The following is a 19,965-nucleotide window of genomic DNA, read 5'->3' as shown; positions in this document are numbered from 1 at the left end:
GCCCTCTGTAGGCCGACTTGAGTCTGAGACATTATGGCCGCGTCGTCGGCGTACAGAAGGATTGGTACTGGTAATCCTTTCACCCTGGGGTAGTCATTCGGGAAGAGGGAAAGATGTTGTCCAACTGAATTTATATAATACGTAAAGAGCCTTGGGGCCAGGATGCAGCCTTGTCTTATCCCTCTTGAAAGTGCAAACTTATCCGTGCATTCCCCCTGTTTGCCATATCTCACTCTTGCCCCAGAATTATTGTACAACTCCTTAATGAAGATGATTATACGGGCATCAATGCCCAGATCACCTAGCGTGGACCATAATAACATATGGTCCACGCAATCGAAGGCGGAGCTTAAGTCGACAAAGGTTATAAAAAGTGCTCCGCCTTTTGCCTGGGTGTACTTGGAAGTAAGGAGGGACAGGTTTAGACACTGTTCAATTGTCCCTATACCTTTCCTAAACCCGTATTGCAAGTGTGACACGACATTATGGTCTTCCTCCCATACTTGGAGTCTTTTTAAAATGATCCTTCCTGCTACTTTCATTAGGCCGTCCAGTAAGGATATTGGCCTGTAGCAGGTCGGGTCATCCCGGCTACCCTTTTTAAATATAGGAACCACTATGGCGTCCGACCAAGTTTCAATGAACCCAATTCGGTTTCCCATGTTCAAGACATTTGTAAGCAGGGGGGCCCAGAAATCCGGTTCGGCTTTATAAACGTCTACCGGGGTACAATCGGGCCCTGCTGCTTTACCTGGTGCGCTTTCCCTAATTGCTTCTTGGACTTCTCCTAATGTAAAAGTTAAATCTATCGGGAATGAGCAAGATGATGGAAATATACCTCTGCTATTGACTATGCTTTTATCCACAGTTGGACTCGACCCTAAAGGTGAAATAGTGTCTGCTATCCTTGAATGATTATACAATTGCCTAAAATGGGTTAGCCATCTTTCACCAGATATGGCGAGGTCTATTTTGTTTCCACTATCCCTCGGTTGGTATAGGGTTTTAACCAACCTCCATGTGAGAAGTTGGCCTGATGTGCAGTGTTCACTATTCTAGTGATCACTATATATCAGTCCAAACAACCCTTATTGATGATTGGTTGTAAGTCAACCTTATAGACCAGCTATCCTAGTAGCATGGATACGAGCAGTCTAAGGCTAAGACTCTAGAGGGCGTGTTAAGCCAGCTGTTTTACCATCACATTACCCCTTGAACACCCAGTGAAAGGACACCACACAAGTGTTATGAAAATAAACAATATATTTATTAGAATCACAACAACCCTGTACTCTTTATGAGGACAGGGTGCTAAGCACACAACAAAACTCTTACGAAAATACTTAAGTTAGCACGGTATACACAAATGCCCGAGGGGCACGAAAAACCATATACTTTAAAAGTGGAATGCGAAATTACTAGCAGGTAAGTACAGTACTAATAGGCTTTGGAATCGCTAGGACTTGACTATAGAATCGTTAGATTACTTCTAGGAGACCTAGGGGACTCGGGTGCAGAGTGTGCACTCTCACGCGGGATGCGGGACAAAGTCTATGGAAGCTAGCAAAGTTAAAGTTAGTGTTTACGGGCGAACCCGACCTGGTAGGAAGAAAACGACAGTGGATCCTGACCCTTGGATAGTGAGGCTATGCTGGGGCACCGAAATGCCGAAGTTACCTAGCCCAGGGGCTGCAGCTGCATAGGTCTCAAAAGACGTCGGGAATCCTCGTTGCCGGACCAGGAGCCTGGAAGAAAAGATGCTGGCAGGCGACCAGTGAAGAGAGTTCGAGTTGATCCAAGCCTGGATCTGGAAGATGGATGACACCTGAAAGCAGAGGGGACCAAGTTCGTGACTACTAGCCAGTAGTCAGTGGGCACCAGGAGGGCACCGGATGGCAGTCACCTCGACTAGGTGAGTGGGCGACGCTGGCTCTGCAGATCTCACGGACCAGGAGGCGTTGTCGGCGACCAGGATGGGGAGGCGAGCTGTCCCACAATGGATGAAGCTGTCGGCGTCGAAGTTACCCAGGATTGGGCAACAAGCCTTGGCTAATTCAAGCCCACGCGGTGGACTCAAAATGGCGTCTGGAGTGGACCAGGAGGGTCCGGGGTGCTCCTCTTCGGAAAGGGAGCAAGGGCCAGTCTGGAGCAACCAGACCAGCAGCAGTGATGTCGTCGGGCGTCGTTCAGAAGGCCACAAGCCAGCGGGCTAGTAGCCAAACAACGCGGTGAGCAGCAAAAAGCAGAAGGGCCCCACGCAGATCGTGGAGATGCTGGGAGGCTGCACTTCGGTGCTGGAGCTGCTCAGGGTCGGGGCTTCTCGGACCCCAAAGCACTTACCAGGAAATTACTCGGCGGGCTTGCTGTGCAGAAGTCGTGCAGTCTTGAAGATGGCCGGTCCCTCGAGGTCTCGTCGCACCCACGGTTCTCAGCTTGGCTGTAGAGGTGGGTAGAGGTCAGAGGTGCCAGGGAAGCCGGTTCTCGTCGAGCTGGGCAGTCGGATTCCGGAGGAAGGACTTGCAGCAGACCGCAGTGTTCTTTAGATGGTGCCTGCGGATGCAGGGTGACTACTCCTTAGTCACAAGGGAGAAATCTTAGGAAGAAGTCTTGAGTTCCTTTCGTGGAAAGTAGTTTCAGGATTCAAAGATGATCTAATTTGGAAGGGGGCCTGCTCCTACCTTTATCTGGGAAAAGGGGGCTGGCACGCGACTAAGTCCTGCCCTAGGGGTGGGACCAGGAGGGGGGTGGTTACACCCACTTCCTTGGCGGGCTTTTCCCCAGCACAGGGTCTGGAGTGTCCCTGGAACTGGTTCAAGCCAGCCTATGCACAGTGAGCACCGGGGTGCCACGTGCAGTCACCTTCCTCTGAAGCCCTGCCTACCTACAATACACAAAATCCTGTCTGGGACGGTGCTGGCACCGCCCCTGGCAGGAAACCCTTTGTCCTTATCTCCTGCTCTGGGAGGACTCCCAGCAGCAGGAGGGCAGACTTGTGTCTCGGTGGCAGCATCCATTTTGTGGATGCTAAGGCTCTGTCTGACTTTAACCGGGGTTAGGGGTTACATACATGTCGGGTCCCTCTAGAAGGGTGGAATGCTAACCCCGTCGCCAGAATTGGCGAGGGGTTAGTATTCCAATTCGTATGACACCTTACTCGACATGTTTTGATAAAGCGATACCATAGTTGGCATATAACCGCGAGGATTATAATGCACTTAAGAGTATATGGTATGCGATATCATGGAAACGGCTAAGGGATGGATCCCGAAAGCCGCAGACAGGCTCAGCTCATGCCAGAGCACCATCTCACACGATTCCAAGCACTCTGCCTTCAGGATTGTTAAGGCCTGCCATAGGAGTGACTGATAGGAGATCTGTGTGTCCATTTTAGGGTTAGATATAGGTATACTATATCTAAAGCAAAGGGTGAGTACACCACCTTGCCCCAGCTGTCGTGCAGCCAGTTGTGTCAGTTTAGTTAGTCAGCCCAGGGGTGGCATAAGACATGCTTCAGCCCCTGGGAGACTTCTGGGTACACCTCAGCCCTGGGTACAGGGACTTGGAGAGGGCCCAGTGCCAATTCAGTACCTGAGTACAATTTGGATAGAGAGAACAGCTAGGCTGTGGGTCTGATTAGCAGGCCCACAGCCAGGGAAAGTCGTAAACCAGTGCAGCAAAAAGCAAAAATCTGGGTGATCATAGGATTGCAGACCCTACTCTCCTACACTCCAAAACTGAGAGCTATTATTCTGATTAGAAGCTTCTCTCAGTGATTCCCATGCCTCCTTTTTTAAAGCCAGTATTCTTTCTTTACTTGCGAGTTTGTATAATTTCCTGGCCTCACGTATTATATTGGGGGATCTTGGTTTCAAGGCCAGAGCTTCTTTTAAGGCTTTTAGTGCTTTCGTGCACTTCCCATTAAACCACCCTTCAATACTAGTTGGATTTTTTTTGGAAACACGGGTTAACACATTTTTAATGTGGTGTAGAATATTGGCAAAAGCTGACATAACAATAGTGGGCTCCCCATGTTCCTCCAAGCAGACATTCACATCAGCGGCACAATGGGTGGTCAGCTTTTGTAGGAACACACTAGGTACAATTTTTTCCCATTTTACCACATAGCCATTGGTTTTAGATAAATCGACCTTGTATGGATACATGCGAGGGATTCCCTTATTGTCAGAACACCCATTTACGTTTATACCAATTATCAAAGGATAGTGGTCGCTAGATACATCTTTTCCGACTTCCCACAAGGTTATGAACCCTGGGTTGGCATGAGTTGTTAGTATAAAGTCAATAGTCGAATTGCAACCTCTTCCAAAGAAGGTTGGCTCGAAAGGCACGGGCAATGCACAATTCTGATTGGCAAAGGAAAAGTCAAAATTAAAAACAATACCATTTAACAACATCCCCATCTTTGTATGAGAGAAATGAGTTGGATCCTCCACCCCATAGTCTCCCAAACCACACAGGCCTGAGTCAATATGTGAGCAAATAGTACAATTAAAATCCCCGGCCCAGATTATTTTTGCCCCCTTAAAGAAGTCAACAGCTCGAGCCAAATAACACGACATATTAGACATGGTGGACTCCATTTCACTATTAGGCATGTTGTTATAGAAGTTCACCAGTACAATTTTCTCATTTTGACCCCAATTGAAAGATAGGATTTGGAAATACGTACTAGAGAAAACTTTGCGATCCTTGACCTCTGCAGATGATGAAACATAGACACAAAGACCACCCTTATTGTGCCCCTGTACTGACAGCTTAGCCGAGGAATGAAAAGTCTGATACCCTAGCAAGTGTAGTTCTTCATAACACCATGTCTCTTGGAAGCACAGGATGTCATGCTTGTGTATGACATCTAACCAAGCTTTGTTGGTAGCTTTACTGGCTAACCCCGCAACATTCCATGATAAAAGAGAATTGGAATAAGGTACCCTGCTAGTAACCGCATGTAAGCTGCCTGTACTTGCTAGAGAATTTTGCAGTCGCGGAGATGGTATATTTAAGATGGCAAGAGGAGTCCTAGGGGTAACAATAGAACGATTATGGGGAATTGGTTGGGGATGGTGAGAGACAACGCTAGGCATCAAAACATCTCCTGATAAGTTATCCCCCACCCACGTGTTAACCTGAAACACCTTTGGTGGACTACTGGAAGATTTTGGGTGGTGATAGGCTGATGCTTCTGGTGTCCCTCAGACATCTTTTCTATGTCAATAGGCTCATTATGCGTGTATCAAGAGGGAGAGAGAGGACCAGAAAGCTAGTCCTTATCCCCCGAATTATATGTCAATAAATCAAAAATGGACTAGCTAAATAATCAAAAGGAAATAAATTATTTTAATTTATCAAGGACTCAAGTATGCTTTGTCAATGGTTTGAGGCACCTGGTAGGTGTGCTCATAAAGCCCTCACCCACCAACCTAGTTGGTGGCAGGCTTCATCATCGGGCCCACCCAGTGACACCTAGCGTGTCCCGGGTGTGCTTCGACGCCTGAAGACAGCGGAGCAGGTATGTCGCTGTGTGTGCGGTGAAGACTGTTATGGATGTGAATTTAAAACGGCTTGGCGGGGATCCCAGTGCCCAAGGGCAAGTACACTTTATTAGCTGGGTCACCGTCAGCGGTTAAAAAATAAGGCTTATCGGATGGTGGAGGCGAGTTACGACCTCTCACATCCTGGGGTGTGTCAACATGTTTCAGCCAGTGCCTTATTACTATGCTGGCTTTCTTCAGGACGGGTAAAAGAGTGTGTGCAATTAAAATTAGTGGGTGTATATCCGGACTATGTGTATACACGCCCTAAAGTGTTTTTCTATGTGTGAGTGGGGAATTCCCAACTCGAGAAAACACCTGTACATTAACCATATAGGACAGAGACAAAACATACAGGGGAGAAGGTAAGAGTCACTCGGCTGTATATATATGAATACAGTTGGTTGCCGGCTCTATAGCGGTGTAAGTGATGGCTATGAGCGGCTAAGGTGTAATGGCACTGGTGGACAAATTCCAGCTACACGTTGAATTGGCTCAATTTTTCCGAAAACTTAAATTGAAGTCTTTCTTTGAAAAATCTCAGACTGAGAATGAACAACCTCAGGAAAATCCAAACATCACCGGCCTACGGCCCAAGTCCACCTTTGTACCTCCCCCGTCCACTATCCCCCCAGAGATTGCGACATTCGAACAAGCGGTGTATCATGATATTGAGCACCTAAGCCCCTCCAAGCACTTTAACAACTTGTCATGGGCTGACCGACAAACTATACAACGCCTACAAAACATTGCTACCCTTGTAATCAAACCTGCAGACAAGGGGGGAGGCATTGTCCTGCAAGACAAAACGGATTATGACTTGGAATGCAGGAGACTCCTCAGCGATAAGAGGAATTATCGCAGGTTGGAACAGGACCCATCCAATGAACTACGGACGAGTATTCACAACCTAGTCAACAGGGCAGCAAACGCGGAACATATTTCGAAACAGGAAGCCGAATACCTATGCCCCGAACACACGAAGACACCCTACTTTTATACAGTACCCAAGGTACATAAGGGTCAACTACCACCTCCGGGCAGACCAATCGTGTCAGGCATCAATTCCCTCCTGGAACCGCTGTCACGCTATTGCGACTTCTTCCTCAACCCCCTGGTGCAACGAACCCCAACATATATAAAAGACACCAAACACCTGTTACAGGTCATTGACAAGATGGACTTCAACCCCGACACCCAACTCCTAGTGGGACTAGACGTGGAGAGCCTATATACTAGCCTGCCTCAGGATGCCACCCTGAAGGTCCTCCACGATGTCCTAATGGCATCCCCTTGGCCCTACCACACCCCCAGGGACTTCATACTAGCATGTGCCACCCTGGCCCTCAAGCAAAACTTCTTCGAATATGAAGGCGACTTCTACCTGCAAACGAATGGCACATCCATGGGCAGTGTCTTTGCTCCAAGTGTAGCAGGACTTTATGTACACCACTTCGAGTGCTCCCACGTTGCCACAACCAGTAACCCCTTCAGTCACCATATCCTGAAATGGCACAGGTACATTGACGATATCCTGGTCATTTGGCAAGGCACTCAGAGAGACCTGGACAACTTCATGACTTGGCTTAACACCAGGGACCAATACCTGAAGTTCACCAGCACCGCCAGCAACGAAGCGTTGCCCTTCCTGGACCTAGACATCAGGGCAAAAGATGGAACCATAACCACAACGACTTACTACAAACCCACGGCCAGGAACTCTTTATTGCACTACAACAGCTTTCACCCCCGGCCCCTGAGAGAAAATCTACCATTCGGACAGTTTCTCCGCATCCGCAGAAACTGCACCAATGTACACGACTACAAAGCACAATCTGCCGAATTAGCTATCAAACTCGAGAACCGCGGATACCCCAAAACCATCATTCACAAAACCCAGAAAAGGGCGAGAAACCAAAACCGGGATGCCCTGCTGGAGGATCACGTGAAAACTGACCAAGATCAACCCATCACTTGCGTCACCACATATAACACGGCCTCCAATGAAGTGACCAAAATCATAAAAAAACATTGGAGAATTATCAACTCTGGACAGAGGGACTGGGAACCACCCAGATTCGCTTACAAGAGGAACAAAAACCTCAAGGACCAGCTGGTGAGCACCAGACCCAGACTACCATACAAGCAACCAGCCAATACCATCTTGAATGCCTGGGGCCTTCCAAAAGTGGTTGGCCACTACCCCTGCAACGACTGCAGTGTGTGTCACCTGACCACACATACCAAGACGCTCCATCTGGAACCGAACAAAACGTGGACACAACAAAGCCACACCAACTGCAACTCACGCAACGTGGTGTACCTCCTGACCTGCACATGTGGCCTCCGTTATGTGGGGATGACCACCCGAAAGGTCAAGACTAGGATCACTGAGCACCGAAGCACGATCCGTTGCAAGAAAAATGTCAGCAAACTTACTAACCATTTCATTACCCAAGGTCACACTCCGAATGACTTCAACTGGACAATAATCGAGCAGATCCCGGAAAGTGCCATTGATAATGACAAAAGACTCCTGGGCAAAGAACAAAGATGGGTATACCGCTTGTCAACAGCTACCAACGGGCTCAACGATGCCATCCCGTGGAACTCGTTGTCCCATACATGATCAGAACTTTTAAAGGAATCTATAAAAAAAAACCAAATCCGACCACCCACCCCCTGATCAGCAGTGCCAACCACTCTCAGACCATTGCCCGGTCGCCATGATAATATGCACCCTAAAAACCATTGCCTAGTTGTAATGAGGTGTACATGTGTTATTAGCATCCTCCTATTGCCCCACGATATTTGGTTATAACACATACTGGTCCTCACTCGCACCGCCTTAACTGCGCATGCGCGAGCGAGTAGTACCGGCCCTCTCACTCCTGCACATGCGCAGAACGAACTCCATAATGCGCATGCGCGATAACAATACACCTCGACGCGCATGCGCAGACCGCCACCCCGACCATGACTAGCGCTTGCGAGCGCTCTAACTCGGAACCTCGAGTCTTTTCACCCTTTCTCGAGAAACACAGGTGGCAGTAATCAAACAATCAACCTGGAGTATAAAAAGCCAACTCCCATGGCCACTCGCTACCGGTGCAGCGAAGGAGGCAGTACAGGTCCACAGCAGGCTCTGACCAAGAACTCAGTGAGTACCAAGACAGTTCTTCACCTCTGGTAAGCGTTTTTCTCCCCTACAGGTCTCTCTCTCTCTCCCAAAAATTGTGGCAAAACCTATGTTTTTACTCAACAGGGTCAACCCATGCCACTTCTCTAAACCATGAAGTAGCACTTTTGACAAACCAGCGTAAGATTGAGTTCTTATGTTTTTTCTGATGTACCACTGTGCACCAATCTGTACAATTCGTGTTTTAGCCACCCCACTACCGTAATCCAGTGCGAACCCCACCCTAATGGTACCACCAGTGCCATTACACCTTAGCCGCTCATAGCCATCACTTACACCGCTATAGAGCCGGCAACCAACTGTATTCATATATATACAGCCGAGTGACTCTAACCTTCTCCCCTGTATGTTTTGTCTCTGTCCTATATGTTTAATGTACAGGTGTTTTCTCGAGTTGGGAATTCCCCACTCACACATAGAAAAACACTTTAGGGCGTGTATACACATAGTCCGGATATACACCCACTAATTTTAATTGCACACACTCTTTTACCCGTCCTGAAGAAAGCCAGCATAGTAATAAGGCACTGGCTGAAACATGTTGACACACCCCAGGATGTGAGAGGTCGTAACTCGCCTCCACCATCCGATAAGCCTTATTTTTTAACCGCTGACGGTGACCCAGCTAATAAAGTGTACTTGCCCTTGGGCACTGGGATCCCCGCCAAGCCGTTTTAAATTCACATCCATAACAGTCTTCACCGCACACACAGCGACATACCTGCTCCGCTGTCTTCAGGCGTCGAAGCACACCCGGGACACGCTAGGTGTCACTGGGTGGGCCCGATGATGAAGCATGCCACCAACTAGGTTGGTGGGTGAGGGCTTTATGAGCACACCTACCAGGTGCCTCAAACCATTGACAAAGCATACTTGAGTCCTTGATAAATTAAAATAATTTATTTCCTTTTGATTATTTAGCTAGTCCATTTTTGATTTATTGACAATAGGCTCATTATGTCATTCATTCTCATCCAATCCAGAGAGAGGATGGAATAAATTGGTCAGAGGTATGTTCCAAGAGTCCTTAGGGTTGTGAGATTGTGGGTTGTCCCAATAATTGTAAGAGATTGGATTTTGATAATTTTGCGGTGGATAAGTTAGCTGGCGAAATGGGAAACGAAGATCACTGGTAGGGTCATAAGAATTCTGGCCCCTTGTCATTAATGAGGTGTCTAATCTATAAGGAACGTGGGGTCTGTGGCTCTTGGGTTGGGAAGGGGTGTGCATTGGTTGTAAGAAGGATGGATTATATCCCATGTGACGTCTTTGAGCTGGGAACAAAGGTTTTGTGGATCCATAGGGACCATTTGGAAACCATTTGTTCGTGGGATGATAGATTCTGTCCCTCGGTGATAATTTATTAGATGGTAATGGCCTCAGCAAAGCTTCAGGGTAGAAATAACTTAGGTTATGCGTTGAAATCCCCCCCTCACCCTTACCAGGAAACCAATCGCTGATGAATGTGACCAGTCTGTGATCTTTAAAGTTGACTATAATCACATCACCTTCGATGTCCTTTAGTCTGGTGCCTACCCAGTTACATCGCCTGGTCGAAACGATATCACCGTTTAGGTGTGAGGAGAGTGGTCTGTTTTTCCGCAGCCAGTAGATAACCTTGTTTTTTAAATTATCCTGAAGTTCTCGGTTACCATCTGGCAGAGGAGGAACACCTGTCAGTACGATGACATAGTTTAGGCACTCTGGCGGTAGATCAACAATATTCCTTGATCTTCTTTTAGGATTATAAGGTATATTAACTGGAGGGTTTATGTTGTTAGGGTGACTGTTATGGGTCCCTGTGTTTTTGCTTGTGATGTTATTGGCTGGGGCAAATTTATTGTTAGGTTTGTCATTGGGTTTACTATCCTGCACGGGTTTAGGGATCCCAGTTATAGATGTTGAATTTGCTTTAGAAGTACCAGTCCATGACTTAGGGTGTTTAGGATCCTTAATGTGCTGGGTTATGTTACTAAGAGCATTGCATTTGCGGCAAAATGTGCCCTTCTGCTCTTGAAGGATTTGGTCAACATTCTCCCCTAGTCTTCTGATCCTTTCAGTGAGGGGGAGGATCAGGGCCTTTATGAGACGGTCAATATCGTTCAATAACCCTGCGTAACTAGGAACGGATATTGAATTAGAAATCTTGTCCTTCATGGTATCCACTAACCCTTCCTTTTGGGGAGTAATATACGGGGTATGTGTGGAATTTGTAGAATTAGTGAGAGGAACAATTCTCCTTTTTAATGCACTCTTCCTTCTTTTCTTCCTCGGCGGGGAGCCCAGGGAACCCTTAGGACGTTTGTTGGAGACCTTAGTAGGTAGTCTTGGAGGCTTTCCATCGGGAATACTAAAAGAATGTTGATCAGACCCGATTGGAGTAAATACGGGAGAAGGTATATTTTTGTCATAAAGAGGGGGTGGTTCATTTAAAGGGGTGCTTAAATCTATAATCTGAGTGGCTAGTGACTGTGAAGGAATGGTGTCAGGAATAGTTATGATGTCCTTCTGGTCGGGGGACTTAGACTGAAAAATGAGGGGGATATCTTCTATGGAAAAAGAAGAATTAACGTGTACTTTAGGTGTGGTTAAATCTATTAGAGAGCCTGTAGCTACGTCCTGGGGCTGGAGGGGTCTTTGCTTTAACTTCTCGATAGAGAGACGTCGCCCGGCTCGTTTCTCTGCGAGAGTAAGCTCCCTGTCGACTTCATTCTTAATTTTAGCGAAGAATTTATCCAGTGGGCCTAAAATGGAAGACCCTGTCGTTCCCAGGACAGAGTTTGCCTCAAAGGTGGACATCTCGTAGGAGGGAGAGATAAAAGTGTCCTTTTATGAAGCACGGCAATAGCAGATACCACAGTACCTAGGTCGAATCTATGGCAAAGACAAATGAATCACAATAAGGGACTGTTATAGCTCGACAGTCTAAAAGATAACAAAGGAACAAAGAGAATAGGCCCAGCCTGGCCTCCTTCGGCCCCGGACGGCCACAGATGGTCCCCGCCCTTGTCCCGGGCTTCTCCCGGCGCCCTCCCGCGCGCTCCCGCGCAGCGGGATCTGCGCCTCCCTTAAATAACAACCTTGCCGATAGAATGGGTGGCGGGTGGGCGGGGCCGGCAGGGAGAGCAGCCCAGCTGATCCTGAGGGCACGCAGGGACTCCTGGTCCTCGGAGTCCCTGCTGTAGCTCGCAGCTCTGCCGGTTATCCAGTCACAGCCCCAGGTGGTATGCCGGTGTCAGGGGGCGCTGCGGGACCCGCGTAGCGGGTCCGGCGAGGTCCTGCGGTCCGAGGTGCAGGGGGAGAAACTTCAGCTGGTAGAAACGCTGTGTCAGCGACCAGCGTGTTAATGCACGGAAAGCGCTTTTCCCTGGGTGTAGCCGCCTTTTGATTCAGAGAGCGGGCGGGCGGGGCCGGCAGGGAGAGCAGCCCAGCTGATCCTGAGGGCGCGCAGGGACTCCTGGTCCTCGGAGTCCCTGCTGTAGCTCGCAGCCCTGCCGGTTATCCAGTCACAGCCCCAGGTGGTATGCCGGTGTCAGGGGGCGCTGCGGGACCCGCATAGCGGGTCCGGCGAGGTCCTGCGGTCCGAGGTGCAGGGGGAGAAACTTCAGCTGGTAGAAACGCTGTGTCAGCGACCAGCGTGTTAATGCACGGAAAGCGCTTTTCCCCGGGTGTAGCCGCCTTTTGATTCAGAGAGCGGGCGGGCGGGGCCGGCAGGGAGAGCAGCCCAGCTGATCCTGAGGGCGCGCAGGGACTCCTGGTCCTCGGAGTCCCTGCTGTAGCTCGCAGCCCTGCCGGTTATCCAGTCACAGCCCCAGGTGGTATGCCGGTGTCAGGGGGCGCTGCCGGACCCGCGTAGCGGGTCCGGCGAGGTCCTGCGGTCCGAGGTGCAGGGGGAGAAACTTCAGCTGGTAGAAACCCTGTGTCAGCGACCAGCGTGTATCCACCTCTCCGTCGGCCGACAATACCGACCGGGTCAAGATCCTGACTGGAAGAGCCGTGACCCAAAGTAGATAAAAAAGAACACGTGTAGGCAATCCTGCCAACACGACCCCAAAACCAAGAGAGAGCAAAAAGCGGCCTAAATCCTGGTGCAAGCACCCTTACCGCACCCACAGAAGATCAGCAACTGTCACCAGAGCACTGGACAGGAGGAATTCCCGACGCCGAGCTCGGGAAAGGCTTCCTCTTTATACTTCCTGGATCGTAGTCTCGCGAGATTCGCGAAGGATCATGGGAGTTGTAGTTCCGACTCGCGTCTTGCTGGGAAATGGAGTTCCAGCCCCAAGCGCGATCGTGACAGTATGGTTCTCTATTTGTCTTCCAGATTCATTTTAACCTTTCACAGAAGGCTTTAAGGCAATCATACCGTAAGTACACTACATGGTTCACATTTGACATCGAGACGGGTACACCTTAATGTGTGCATACCCCTTGGGTCAGTCAGTCAGTCAATTGAGCTTTATTTCGATTTAGAATATAAATCATAAAAGCAAACAACAATCATATTACAATACATTTGGTTTACAGTAAAATCAATATGTACAAATAAAAGAAACATACCTAATCTCACAGGTATGAAGCTCAGTTAAAAACAGAGCTATTATTATTTATCGCTTGTAGAATAAAAATAAGAGGCTGTGCCTATGACTTCTCGCTTTTAGATTTTTTTAAAACTTAGTTAATACTTTTAAAAGTTCGCTAAAAATTCATAAGATAACTCATTATTGAAAGACAGATGGTTAACTTAAAAACGCTCTATGCCTAACCGTACATTTAAGAAAGTTCACGACGAGATAGGTTGTCCTCTCTCCCTCCAACTGCTGCAAAAATAGAAATGCTAAGCGACATTGTCTGTATCCAATTTGCTGCAGCAATGGGACCAGGCACTTTTTCCTGAAATCATGGAAAAATTTGCAAAAAAGGATGGTGTGCATGGTCGATTGTAAGGAAGTGTCATCACAAGGGCACGGCGGAAGATCTTTGGCCCAGTTATTTCTAATGGGGAACGTTACCAAACGATGAAATAAGTTCAGCCTAAACCTTACCAGAAGATACCTCTCATAGCTTGTGTTGTTGTTGTTAAATGTGAGGTATGGCTGAATAGAGGCAGTCGTTTGTATTTGAAGGGTGAGTGCTACTGAAGATTTTGTTGCCTCTTTCGTTAGTCTCAGTTCCTCTAAATGGGCCAAACATTTCATTTTTAGTGCCTTACTTGAAACTTCGGACATTGAGGAGGGATCATGATAATACCTCACCCATCCCAGATCTTTCAGGAACTTCTTGATGTAGCACAACCACCTAGAGTTGTGCACTTTGTCCAATGCTAAACAGTCAGTGAGGATAGACTGGGTGAGAGTAGCTTTATCGGATCTCCAAATTCTGTGCCATAATAATATTGGTTCAGCCTTTGCTAAGTCAGTAACGTGTGGGAGACCCAACTCCATATGGCAGGCCATGGTGCCCGTGCTCTTTGGGACCGCCAGAAGGTACCTCAGGAAGGAATTTTTCACTTTCTGAATTTCAGATAAAGGCACGAACCCCCAGAGCCCTGCTCCATAGAGAGCCACTGATAAGCATTTGGCATTGTAAATCTTGACTAGTTCTCGAGGGGGTCTCTTGCCCAACTTTCTAGAGGAGTTTACAAGTGCTGCTGTGGTTCTTAAAAAGAGTAACTTTCTAGTTTCCGCAGCAGTGTTCCAGGCTAGTTTATTATCTAATGCTACGCCCAGATACGAATAATTTTGCGTGGTCTCTAGTTTTTGGCCATATAAGTGGATATCCCTCATTTTTCGTTTGTGTCCTGTGCCTGCCCTCATAACGAAGGTTTTGCTTGTATTGACTTTCAGGTCAAGACCTGCCATTAAAGCCGAGTATCTGTCCACGCTCTTTTGGAGTTCTAGGGGGGTACGGGCTAAGATGACTGCGTCATCGGCATAAAGGAGCGCAGGTATTGGTCGGCCATTCACCATAGGAAGGTCCTGGGATCCCCTAATCATCACATCCTCCAGACCATTAGTATAGAGTGTGAAGAGGATGGGAGCCAGGACACAACCTTGCCTAACTCCTTTTTCTACAGCGAATTCCCTTGTTAGTTCCCCCTGCACCCCATAGCGGACTCTGGCTGTGGCGTTAGAATAGAGTTCCCTCAGAATCTTGAGCAAGTTTTGTGGAACACCCATATCGCTCAATAGAGTCCAGAGTTTCGAGTGGGACACGCAGTCGAACGCGGACGATAGGTCCACGTAGACCATGTACATGTCACCCCTTTTAACATGGACATATTTATCTATTAATAGTGTCAGATTCAGAGCCTGCTCTATGGTACCCAACCCTTGGTGAAATCCATACTGGAGGTCCGAAATGATCCTGCCATCGTCCACCCAGTCCTGTAGTTGCTCGAGTATTAACCGACCTGCCACCTTTCCCAGCGAATCCAGGAGTGAGATAGGACGGTAACAGGCTACCGACCCCCTATCTCCTTTTTTAAAAATTGGAACGAGTATGGATTTGGACCATGAGGCCAGGAGACCTATAGAGCATGTTGCATTGAGTACTCTGGTTAAAAGTGGGATCCATATGTCCGTCTGAACTTTAAAAAGGTCGATAGGGACACCGTCTGGGCCCGGTGCCTTGCCGCTTTTACTTTCACGTAGGGCCAGCTCGACTTGTTTCATTGAAAACTGAAGGTCGATCGGAAAAGGATTTTCAGGTTTGTCAGTGTATTGGATGTCCTGGTTGGAATGATCATGGAGCATGGGATCATCTGGGTTGATCTTAAATATCTTAGAAAAATGCTGTACCCACTCATTTTCGTCTAATACAACATCTATTTTAGGGTGATCGGTGTTGTTTGCTAGAAAAGGGGACTTAATGACTTGCCAGAAGGCAGCAGAGTTTTTAAGAGTGCAGCTTTCTTGCAGTTGTACCCAGAGAAGGGTCTTTAGCTCTTTTTTCCTGTTCTTTAGAGCTATGTTATATTTATTCCTAAGATTCCTTATTTCCGGTGGATTTCTCACCGTTTTCCTTAATGCCATTTTTAAGTCTTGGTATGTGGCCGTACATTCATGATTGAACCAGCCCTTTTTCGGCTTGGACTTGTGTTTAAGTTCTATCCATAAGGCAACTTTTATGGTTTTAATGATCCTTCCAAAACTAGAGATGATTTCCTCATCTGTGGTGTCTGGGTCAAGGCATTTCAAGATGGAAGGAAGAGCCCCTGTAATCACTTGAGTGGTTATTTCCTTTGGGTCTACTTTCCCCCATTTCAGAACATAGCCATTTAGTCTGTTCAGCATCAGATTGTTTTGCTCTAGGATAGAACCAGGGTTAATTTTGGGGTTACTGGCTAACAGATATGTGATGCTTAATGGATAATGGTCACTAAGGGCACTAGAATGTCTTGTGAATAATATATCCCCTGTCCTCTACCCGTTTGAGACCAGAATGTAGTCTATTGTTGATTGATGGCCCTGACCATGAAAAGTGGGGGCCAATATTGCCTTATCATTGTTAAAATTATTTGCTTGGACAAGGTTTAGCTCAAACATGGTCTCGTTGAGTTGACTTCCTAGAGTACTATGTCTAAAATGAGATATGGGGTTATCCCTTTCATCAAGAATGCTGCATGTGTTATTGTTGCCAGCTGGACAAGGGCCCAAATTAAAGTCCCCCCCCCAAATTATCACTTTTTCCGTATTAGCTTTCTCTGTGTGGGTTCGGAGAGTATAGCGGATCGAGGATACCAGGTTCGTTGCCTCTTTTTCTGGGAGATTGTTGTAGAAATTTACTATGAGGAACTTGTCCCTGTTATTTAAGGTTAAAGCAATGATCTGGTAGCTAGGCTCAAGTTTTATGATGTCTACTTCCATCACTGTCAGAAGATTGGAGAGGTAAATAGTTAAGCCTCCCTTTGCTCGTCCAGACGTCGATGGTATTGCTGGTGAGAAATAAGTCTTAAACCCTGCAATGTGTATGGGATCAAGTAACCATGTCTCTTGAAGGGCAATGATGTCCAAGTTGGAAATAAATGTCGCCCATTCCTCTAGCAGAACTTTAGTGCGTTGCCCTGCTATGTTCCAGAATGAGGCAAGGAGGGAAAACCTTGGTTCTCTCTCTTTAACTCTCCTTTTTTCTGTGTTTATTGGGATGTTTTTTAGGTCCTGTGAAGGACCGGTTACAGCGGGAGATTGATTGATGGCAATAGTTTTGATCGCAGGGTCTTTAATGACGGCCTGGGGCTCATTTTGTTTTTTCAGAGAATCACGGGGAGATGATCTGGGGTTTGTCTCGGTATTTTTGGGAGCAGAGGTCAGAATGCTATTTAGTGCGACGTGTGGTATAAACTTATGGTGCAGTCAATCAACTCCGTCTAGTCCATAAAGACTCGCGTAGCGATTTTGGTGAATAATTGGATAGTTAACCTGGAAATGATTATTGATTCTGGGATTATGATTCCTAAGATTGGGCAGAGGAGCCATTAAAGACCTAGGGTAGAAATAGGTCAAATCACAAGGCGAGATCAATTTATTTCCCTCTTCAGGAAACCAGTTTAAGATGTGACTAACTGTTCTGTGGTCTCTAAAATTGATGACAATTATGTCTCCCTTTTTGTCCTTTGTTCTGGAACCGAGCCATGGAAGGCGGCGGACATGTAGTATCTCGCCGTTTAAATTTGGAGGAAGGGGACGATTCTGCCTGAGCCAGTGTGTGGTTTTGTTTTTTAACTGAGAGTGATTTTCCCTCTTTCCTTCGTCTAGGGTTGGGACTCCTGTTAAAACCACCACTAGTGGAACCGCTTCCGGTGGCAGTTCCACTCGGCGCCACCTTGGCTTTATTAATCCCTCTGAGGTATTTTTGTCAAGTTTACTTTGTGTCTTTTCTAAGTTTGAAACTGTCTTCTTCTTTGGGGCCTCTACGACTGCGTGTTGTGCGGCGTAGTGCGTTATTTTGCCAGTCTCTGGCCTTGGAGGTTTTGTTTTGCTTCTCTTTGGGCTTGGTGGATCGTTTTGGGCAGTACCGTTTATGGACAGTACCATGGGTAGATTATCTGAGACAGACCTGGGAATGCAATTAAATAGTCCTGTATTTACAACTAGTTTTTCCTCTGAGGAACCGAGCCTGTCTTCTATTCTTTTGAGTCTTTCTATTAGTGACAATGTGGAGGCTCTAATTAGATGTTCAATTGTTCCTATTGGATCCTTACAGGGAGTTTCTAGTGTCAGGCGTGATGGAGGGGTACCTGGATCGGGTATCGTCACGATGCTTGAGGTATGAGGTTTGGTAGATTTACCGAAGTCAGTGTGGCTAATTTTTTTCCTCTGCGGTTCATTCCCTTTTTTTCTACGTTTCCTTGGCGGTGATCCTTGTACTCTAGAGTGTTTAGAATTTTTCAAGCTTTTGCGCGTAACCTTTACTACAGGTAAGGGCGTGTCAGGAATAAGTTCGATCTCTGGTGGTGTATTAGCAAGAGGTGTTGGGACTGGACTGTGTGGTATACTAACTATATCAGGGGTGGAAGTTACATCTCGTAAGAGGATAGGGATACTGTTAATGGTTGTGTCTGGGTCCTCGTTTTCAGCAAGGCTGCTATTATGTAATATAGTTTCTGACTGTGGCCGCACGGGAGAGACCCGGTTATTTTTGATCAGTTCGATTGAGCGACGTCGTTCGGCTCGTCGTTCTGCAAGGGTACTCTCCCTGTCCGTATCTGAGGAGATCCTAAACACAAAATTGTCCAGAGTCCCTTTGTTAAAACCACTAGAGTCTTTTGTGTTGGCTAGTGCCATGATGCAAAGCGGTGATTATCTGGGATGGGATCAAGCAAGGCGGTGTTAAGGTATGACCCCAAGGTGCTAGGGGCTCGATCAAATGGAGCTAGGAGGCTAACGGGGCAATAGTCATAGCGAGGGACAAAAACATATAAGGACTTGGTACCTTGTGATGCAGGAGTTGGTGGAGGAAATATCAGGGGTGGGCCCAGCCCTGCCTCCTTCGGCTCCTGAGGGCTACAGAGGGCCTGCCCTTTTCCCGGGCTTCGCGAGGCGGGGCTGACGCAGTTTATATGCGCCTCCTGGCGCGTTTCCCGGTGTGACTGCCCGCATGGGCTGCACGGAAATGTTGTTCCCGCTCTCCGCTCGGCAGCACCACTCGTCAGCTGGAAATGGCGAGTGGGCGGCGGGAGGCAGGCAGGATGACCCAGCGGCTATGTTTCACCCAGGCAGCAACTTCCTTGGTCTGTGTGGCAGTTTCAGCGTCTCGACGTCCTAAGGTTTGACAAAAGGTTTCCCCTTGGGTCACTATTAGGTCCTGAAGAAAGCCTAGCAATGTCGTCTAAAGGCTGAAACTTGTCGACCTTGTCTTTTATCATCACTTTCAATACCTTGATACCATAGGCTAATCTAACCTGCATAGGTATCCCACTTCGTTTTTAACCTTATTGCTCCATATTAAAATTTAGGGAACAATAAAGACAATTTTAACCAACTATTTCACATTTCAGTCACTTGCACCACTGTCACCTAAAAACCTGCTCCGCTGTAATCCAGCGTCGAAGCACACTCCAGTGGCATTTGGCTGCTCGGGTGGGACCCCAATAATGAAACATGCCACCAACTAGGTTGGTGAGTGATGGGTCTTTTTAAAAAAAGGAATAATTCTTTCCATTTTTCTCTTTTTTCCTTTTTTACGCTTTTCGGTTTACCCATTTGGGTTTGGGGTAAACTCCCTCATTTGTTTATTGGTTCCAGCGGCCTCTCCACACGTGAACTCGCCACACAGTGCGTGCAGTATCCTGGCCTGTTTTGCAATGCGTGTACCTCTGATAACATTAAAGGCCTCAAATAAGGTGGATCACTACATCTCTGGCCTATCGTTGTGCTCAAAGTATTCTACGGCCACAGATCTAATTTCTTCTTTAAAGGCTTGGTCGCAAAGTGCCGCTGACGGCAGTTTCCACATGAATGCCCGTGAGGGGCCCCTAGGAAGCCCAAGTTCCAATAGAACTGGGGAATGATCAGACAGCATACGTGGCAGGTGTGAAATATCCTAAGTCCTGGCATCTGCAGCACAAAAGGCTGACCAATCAATTTGCAACCATGTAGCTTGCACTGCAAGTTCCCTCTATGTGATTTATGTGTGTAGTGCAATGGATCAAAGTAAACAATGATTAAGTGCAATAGGGCCGCTGTCCGTGGATGCAGACGTCTGGAGTCACTGGAT

Source organism: Lissotriton helveticus, chromosome 12 (assembly GCF_964261635.1).
Source record: "Lissotriton helveticus chromosome 12, aLisHel1.1, whole genome shotgun sequence".
NCBI classification, from domain to species: domain Eukaryota; kingdom Metazoa; phylum Chordata; class Amphibia; order Caudata; family Salamandridae; genus Lissotriton; species Lissotriton helveticus.
This window is presented reverse-complemented; position numbering follows the sequence as displayed.